Genomic DNA, 8,895 nt, shown 5'->3' on the forward strand with positions numbered 1-8,895 from the left:
TTATAAACTCACCTCCTTCCAATGCTCGCATGGATTCCCACCAATAGTTCGCCTCGCCCTTCAGAAAGTAGCTTGCAAACTTGGTCTTCTGCTCAGTTCCTGCTCCGACTAATTCAAAAGCCTTTTCCATCTCCTTGAGCCATGCGTTAGCTTCCACAGGATCAGCACTTCCTTTGAACTCAGGTGGCTTCACTGCTTGAAACTGCTTAAAAGTCACTGCAGGTGGTGCTGCTGCTTGCTGTTGCTGCTGCGTAAGATGTAACATCTGTTGCTGCATCAGTCCCAACATCTGGACAATCGCTGGATCTGTACGGCTCTCGGTACTATCCTCTCCTGAATTATTCCTTCTCTTCGGTGCCATTATTCTGGTAAGAAACAAGCAACATATATAATAATCTGTCAAGCATTGTGTCAAATATATAGCAATTCCTTATCATATCAAAATTCTTAAACATTATCTCTTCTCAAAATATCATAAACTTGCTACCATATTAACACAAGCGACATGATTATCACATAATCCTGCTTATTATCTCAAGAATAATAACACAAAGAAAATTTACTCCGAATTATCCAACCCTTTTAAATCCTTGCTTTCATCTTAACTAAACCAACAAAATAGCAGGGCAATGACACAAGGCCTAAAGCTAAACGCAAAACAGGGAACTTAAATAATTTAACTATATCCTAACCCAATAACCTAAATTTAATCCTATAAAAGTTAGACTACACGCGCCTATCTTATGTGATCTTCCTATGACTCATCTATGACAATCCTAAGCCTGTTTCAGTGATCATAACCTGTAGCTCTGATACCAACCTGTGACGCCCTCCAAACTCGGGGTCTAGATTTGGGGGTCACTAGCCAATAAACTATAATAAAATAATCACAGCGGAATAATATAATAAATATGACCCCTTGCATGCAACTGGATCGATCACAGGTTATAGTATGGAACAGGCACTAATACAAACCAACTATTATTACAAACCATGAGTCTAATTAGTTTTACAACTTATTCAAATTTTATTACAAACCTTTATACTATTCAAGCGTCCCAAACTGTCTACCTGGAAAACACACCAAACTATTTACAAGCACTCGACTTCTGGTCAAACTTGGGACTCAAGCCTGCTCTGGCTTAGCTGAAATATTAGAATAATAAACAAGTATGAGCGAAAGAAATGCTCAGCAAGCAGTATAAAGTTTGTAAACGAATAACAATAACAATATCTAAGTAAATCAGAAGCTGATATAAACTTTAAAGTTTAAGCGACAGTTTAATAAAACACAATTATGCACTATGTTGTTCCTGATGATCAGTCATGAAACAACACCGGTATCCCGCAACCATACCGTAAATATAGGTATCGATATCCCGCAGCCATACCGTACCTATTGGATATCCATGAAGAAGGCATATATTTGCCTAGCAAGATATTACACTTTCGTATAATAACTCACGCTGGACCGGTGCCTCGGTCTCTTGTGCTAACCAAGAATCAATTCACAAAACAATTTTGATTAAAGGAGTCGGATCAATGACATCCTTATCTATTCAACTCCCCATGTCACATGGTCCGGAGTTATCTCAACAACTGATGGCGAAATAACTAGAACAATTAGTTATTCGCTAATCTCAATTCAAAGTCTCACTGTATAGAGTATATCTGGATAGTATAGTTATTCACTATCTATCGAATCAAAAGGTTGGTTCTAGCAGAATGATTGCTAGAATACGAGAATGTCAATAAATATAGGAATATTGATATTCAATATGCTATCAAAGTATTTATAACCAGTTCTTATATTTGAATATGTAAAACAATAAGCTATTCTGAATTTAGAATAGGGGAGAATACTTGCATAATATAGTTCGAAATGAACATCACTTGAACGATAAGTGAAGTTAGGGTACTTGCCTGGTATGCTCGATAACTTCTTACTATAACTCTGCTTATAACTGCTGGATACTATCTCCGTCTAACACTTGACTGCACTCCTTGCTACTCGATTCTATAAACAAAAGAACTATCTTAATTGATAGACCAAACTCAATCGACGTAACTATACGTCTTAACATCTACCCGATCGTTTATAACTAGCATGGCATTTTAAAACTGTAACAGATAGCATGTATATCACGTAACACGTAATCATAATATTCATATAACACGTACTCACATATTTCATGTAACACATAAGTCAGATCATTAAAAAGGTACGTCTCAGTGCGTTCAGAATGAAAATTAGTTCAATAATAATATTTACCGATCAGATACCGACTCAAACTGATATATATCTCACATGACATTGCAATACAAAAGAGATTAGGACTTAAAAGTATTTTTATTGGAAGCGCAATATTTTTCTGAGTCTATACGCGTTCGTTTCGTATTAAACGGACGAACGGTTTAATTATTATGAATAAAATAAGAATAAATAAATTTAAATCAATTAATAATAATATTAATTGATTTTTAAATACCAAAATATAATTTTTAAAACCTTAAAATAATTTTTAGAAATTATTTGAATTAATTATAAATAATTTACATTTATTTAACTATTTATAAATAAAATTAATTGATTTTTAATCAATTAATTAAATTCATAAATAATTAACTAAAATAAATTATAAATAATTAAATCAAATTGTATTTTTGAAAATAATTAAAGAAAATAATTTTAGGAATTTAAAATAATTAATAACTGATTTTTAGAATTAAATAAATTGATTTTTGAAAATAGGAAAAATGATTTTTATTAAAAAGTAAAAAGAAAATCAGAAACGTTAATTGGCATTTGGGTCATCCCTTCCAATGGATCGAACAGCGGCCTGTGCGGTGGGGAAACGGCCGGAAATTCAAGAGCACCCGACGGAAACTGGAAATGATTCCAGAATCCGGCGAAGCCTCCCGGAATCCGGCGCCGCCCAGAAACCACACCACAACCTCGAATCATAGCCAAACTCGATGGGTTTTTATACCAATCGATTCCAATCTTTCCCAGGAACTCAACTGCAACCATATTAACCTCCAACTTCAACCCAAATAACAACTCCGATCAAATTCAAACATTTCCCGGCGAACCAAATCGGAAAACCCGATTATAACCAAATCAACGCCAAAACTTGAGTTCTCGGTATCAAAATGAAGCCCAGAACACATACAAACTAATCCAATCATCAAGTATAACTAAGAACATCATTATAATCCATAAAATCAAATTGAAAAATCCACAAAAACTTAGAACTCGACTTCAACACTTCGGGGATCAAACAACACATATTTATAATCAAAACGACTGGAAAACATCATCTAAAACTATCTGTAACATCAGAATCAATCAAAAATCAACACAACTCAAGAACGATTTCAAGAACAAAACTAAAAAAATCGATTTTACAGAATAATCACCCTCAATTCGTGATTTTGATATCAATAGAACGGGCTCTTAATAAGGATTATTTTGGTTACAAGAGCATCAACAGAGGATTCCTAGAACTCCCAATATCACTGAATTTGTGTTCTTGACAAGATTTTACCCCCAAAATTATATTCTTGATTTTTGGTTTTAATGAAATTAAAAGAAACTAAAAGAAATAATGGCCTATTTATATCTATACAAAAATTATATCCCAAAATAAAGTAAGGGTGTTTTTATCCCCTAATTACAATAATTAGGGCCCCAAAATAATAATTACGCGGAATAATTTTAAAAATGATAAAATACAAAATTAATGTCAAAATTCCCAAAAATTGTGAATAATTCAAAAATATAAAAATAAAGGGTATTTGAAGTACGAATAATTTTATAAAAATAAAAACATCGATTTTGTGGGGTTTGTCGTCCCGGTGGGGTCCCGGTCCGTTGATTTTTGAAAAACAAAAATGATCCCTAAATTACCAGAAAATCCCGAAAACACGTAAAATACATTCAAACGCACATAAAATCAAATAAAACAGGTAACTCAATAAAGATGCTAATAATACACGTCCCGATTGCAAATAAGTTCTTATAATTGTAATTTAAACATTTTTTTTAATCAATCGAAAAAAAATTTCTGGCCCGCACAAAAACACACATAACAGTTATAACATCTCATATTATAGCAACAATTACTTTAAATTTATAAAACACACAATATTTATTTATTTAACATATAATATTCACATAATTTTCCCGGATATTACAATGCAAGTAGAAGTGAGCTTTTATCCTTTTTAAGCACTGCAGTTTGTTGGGAAACTGCAGTGTGGCTAGGCTGGGAACCACTCAACTCTCCATCATTATCCTTAGGGTTTCTTTTATGTTCACCCTTTCCCTCACCTACCTTGCCCACCTTCACACTCCCCTCTTTGGTTTTAGTGGATTTTGCAACTGGCATCTTTTGAAAGATACCAGAGGGGGCTTTCTTTGATTTGGATTTTGAAATTTTTGTTGGTTTGGTAGCTTGGGTAGGCAACTGTTGGGTCATTGACACAGTTGCCATAACTACACTAGAACTCAAAGAAACTAGTGAGGTTGGAATAGTAGTAGGGATAGATGAACTTACCTCACTTACCTGAGGTGCTTCCATTACAGGGAAATAGAAAAGTGGCACTTCTCTGTGATGATTTGCCCTGTTCAAATCTGCAATGATTCTTCTCTCTTGAACCCAACAATCTAATTCATTGTTAGGGTTCTCAAGCACAATTCCCTCAGAGAGATGGTTATCTAACATCATAAAGAATCTAGCATAGTAAACATTTTTTCCTCTCTTATTTAGCTCTCCTAATTTAAATCCCAACTCAAACAAAATAAGGCCACCAAAATTAAAGTACTTATCTGTAACTAGCATGTAGAGCATTTTAAGCATGGAAATATTAACTGAATCAAAATTACTGATTTTCCCAGAAAAGACCTTGGTCACTATATCACACATGAAACTCCATTCCTTCCTAAGACCCAATCTCCTAATGTCACTCAACTTAAAGTAGAAAGAGCATAGTTAATGTAATTAAGCATATTAACTATATCAGTGTCTGTGTGTGGTGAGGTCACATTATTGTCAGGAATTTTGAAACATGCTTTACTAACATCACTATTAATACAGAATTCCTTACCTTTAATGGTGAGTGTGATGGTCTTATCTGTTGAGTTGTGTGTTGCCGTGGTCCACATTTCTTCAACAACTTCATAAAAGATGGTGGGTGATTCCAGCATGGCATAGCTAAGCTTGCAGTTCTTCACAAAATTCATCATTTTGTGGTAGTCACCAGATTGCTGAATCCCCTTGTTTACTAAGGCCATGAAGTTGTTCTTCTCATAAATGAACCCAGTTTGAGACATAATCTTGAAAACAGGCGCCATTGTTAGAGAATAAGAGCTTGTAGAGAGAGTAAGTGCTTTGAAAGAGAAAGAAATTGAAGCAGATGATTTGAGAATGATAAAAGAAAAGTAACGGAAATGAATTTACCTTTTATACTATCTCAAAAATAACTGTAAAAAATAATAAAGTAAAATAAAGTAACCAATAAAAATTGCCCAAAATAGCCGTTTAAAAATAAACTGTAAAAATTCCACCTATTATCCGTCGTGTTATGCTTACAAACTGTAAGTATACTCGATGGATAATGTTCAGGAAATCAACGGCTAAGATTAAAATAATTCGACGGATGAGGATAAACTGTTATCCGTCGAGTTATAAAATATTCCAGAAAAATAATTGATTTTTATTAGCAAATAGTATTCCGACGGATGATCAAACTCGATGGATAACGATCATCCGTCGAGATGTAAATTTTGACTTAGCCAAAATTTCATCCAAGACTGAGAAATTAATTAAATTTCTGGCTTCATTATAACTTGCAAATTATCTCATAAAGATTTAAGAATAATTGAGCATACCTAACTCACTTACCAACCTTGAAAAGGTGGATTCATCTAGTGGCTTGGTAAAAATATCTGCAAGCTGCTTCTCGCTTGGAACAAAATGTAGTTTCACAGTACCATTCATTACATGTTCCCTTATGAAGTGGTATTTGATGTCTATGTGCTTTGTCCTTGAATGTTGTACAGGATTTTCAGTGATGGCAATTGCACTTGTGTTATCACAGAAAATAGGAATCCTTTCAACTTGCAAGCCATAGTCTAGCAATTGATTTTTCATCCACAGAATCTGTGCAGAGCAACTGCCAGCAGCAATATATTCAGCTTCAGCTGTAGAAGTAGAAACTAAATTTTGCTTTTTACTGAACCAGGACACAAGCTTGTTTCCTAAGAATTGACAGGTTCCTGTTGTACTTTTTCTATCAATTCTACAATCTGCATAGTCTGCATCTGAGTAACCAGTTAGATCAAAACCAGAGTCTCTAGGGTACCAAATGCCAAGTTTTGGTGTTCCTTTGAGATATCTGAAAATTCTCTTAATAGATACTAAGTGAGATTCTCTAGGGTCAGACTGAAATCTAGCACACAAACATGTAGCAAACATTATATCTGGCCTATTTGCTGTTAAGTACAGAAGTGAGCCAACCATGCCCCTATAACTTGAAATATCCACAGACTTTTTAGTAGTGTTTAATTCAAGCTTAGTTGCAGTAGCCATGGGAGTTTTTGCAGACGTGCAATCCATTAGATCAAACTTCTTTAAAAGATCAAAAATGTATTTAGTTTGACAATGAATATTCCATCACTAATTTGCTTAACTTGCAAACCAAGAAAGTAAGTTAGTTCTCCCATCATACTCATTTCATACTTACTCTGCATCAGTTTGGCAAACTTTTTGCAAAGTATTTCATCTGTAGAGCCAAAAATAATATCATCTACATAAATTTGAACAAGTATGCTATAGCCATTAACATTTCTAAAGAATAAAGTTTTATCTACAGTACCTCTTGTGAAGTGATTTTCCAAAAGGAACTTTGATAATGTGTCATACCAGGCTCTAGGTGCTTGCTTTAGTCCATAAAGTGCTTTCAAAAGATAATAGACATGTTCTGGAAAATTTGGATCTTCAAAACCAGGAGGTTGACTGACATATACTTCCTCTTCCAAATCTCCATTCAGAAAGGCACTTTTGACATCCATTTGATAGACCTTGAAATTGGCATGGGCTGCATAGGCTAAGAAGATTCTGATGGCTTCAAGTCTTGCAACAGGAGCAAATATTTCATCAAAATCTATTCCTTCTTGTTGACAATAGCCTTTAGCAACCAATCTAGCTTTGTTCCTGACTACTATGCCATTTTCATCCATCTTATTTCTGAATACCCATTTGGTTTCTATTGGATTCTTTCCTTTAGGCTTGGGCACCAGCATCCATACATTATTCCTCTCAAATTGGTTTAGCTCCTCCTGCATAGCTAAAATCCAATCAGGATCCAATAAAGCTTCTTCTACCTTCTTTGGTTCTTCCTTGGAAAGAAAGCTGCTGTAAAGACATTCTTCTTGAGTTGCTCTCCTGGTTTGAACTCTAGAAGAAACATCACCAATGATGAGCTCAAAGGGGTGATCCTTTGTCCATTTCCTTTGTTGAGGTAGATTAGCTCTAGATGAAGAGACCTCATTGTTATCTTGATGTGTGATTGAGTTTTAATTATTAGAAACTCCCCCTGAGTTTGTGGATCTTTGATTTGAGAAAGTGAACTTTCTATAGGTGATCTATTCTGATTTCCAGCTTCTTTTGATAGCCGGACGGATGGTGAATTTTGAGTTTCGACGGATGAAGCTGGTTGTCTACCGACGGATAACGCAGATTGTCTCCCGACGGATGAAGCATTTTGCAACTCGACAGATGTTGAATTTTGTGCTTCATTGGTAGTAGATTTTTCTGCATTATCCTTTGATACTGTTTCTTGATCACTTTCATCATCACTGTCATCACTAACCATCTTCACATTGTCAAATTTGAGGCTCTCATGGTAATCTCCATCTTTCAGTCTTTCAATCTTTTTATCATCAAACACAACATGTATTGATTCCACAATAATGTTGGTTCTTAGATTGTAGACTCTATATGCTTTACCAACAGCATATCCAACAAAAATTTCTTCGTCTGCTTTAGCATCAAACTTCCCATTCTGATCAGTTTGATTTCTCAATATATAGCATTTGCAGTCAAAGACATATAGAGTTGGTTTGTTGTTCTTGAACAATTGATAAGGAGTCATGCATCTTGCCTGATTAACCAGGGAAATATTCTGAGTGTAGCATGCAATGTTTATAGCTTCAGCCCAGAAATATGTTGGCAATTTAGATTCTTCAAGCATTGTTCTGACAGCTTCAATAAGTGATCTGTTATTCCTTTCCACTACTCAATTCTGTTGTGGGGGTCTTGCTGCTGAAAACTCATGCAAAATTCCATTTTCTTCACAAAATGCTCTAATGACAGAATTCTTGAACTCAGTTCCATTGTCACTCCTGATTCTTCTAACTTTGAAATCAGGATAGTTATTGACTTGCCTTATGTGATTGATTATGATTTCACTAGCCTCATCTTTAGACTTTAGGAAATATGTCCAAGAGAACTTTGAGAAATCATCTACAATTACTAGGCAAAATCTTTTCCTTGAGATGGACAACACATTGACTGGTCCAAACAAATCCATGTGTAGCAGCTGCAAAGGTTATTCAATTGTTCAATCAAGTTTCTTTCTGAATGATGCTTTAATTTGCTTTCCCTTTTGGAAGGCATCACACAATCCATCCTTAGAAAACTCCACTAGAGGAATGCCTCTAACCAGTTCCTTCTTTACTAGCTCATTCATGGTCTTGAAGTTTAGATGGGATAGTTTCTTGTGTCATAACCAACTTTCATCCTGACTTGTTTTGCTGAGAAGACAAGTAACAGATTCTGCATTAGATGAGTTGAAGTCAGTTAGGTACACATTTCCTTTTCTCACACCAGT

This window comes from Apium graveolens, chromosome 8 (genome assembly GCF_009905375.1).
Source record: "Apium graveolens cultivar Ventura chromosome 8, ASM990537v1, whole genome shotgun sequence".
Taxonomy (NCBI): Eukaryota; Viridiplantae; Streptophyta; class Magnoliopsida; order Apiales; family Apiaceae; genus Apium; species Apium graveolens.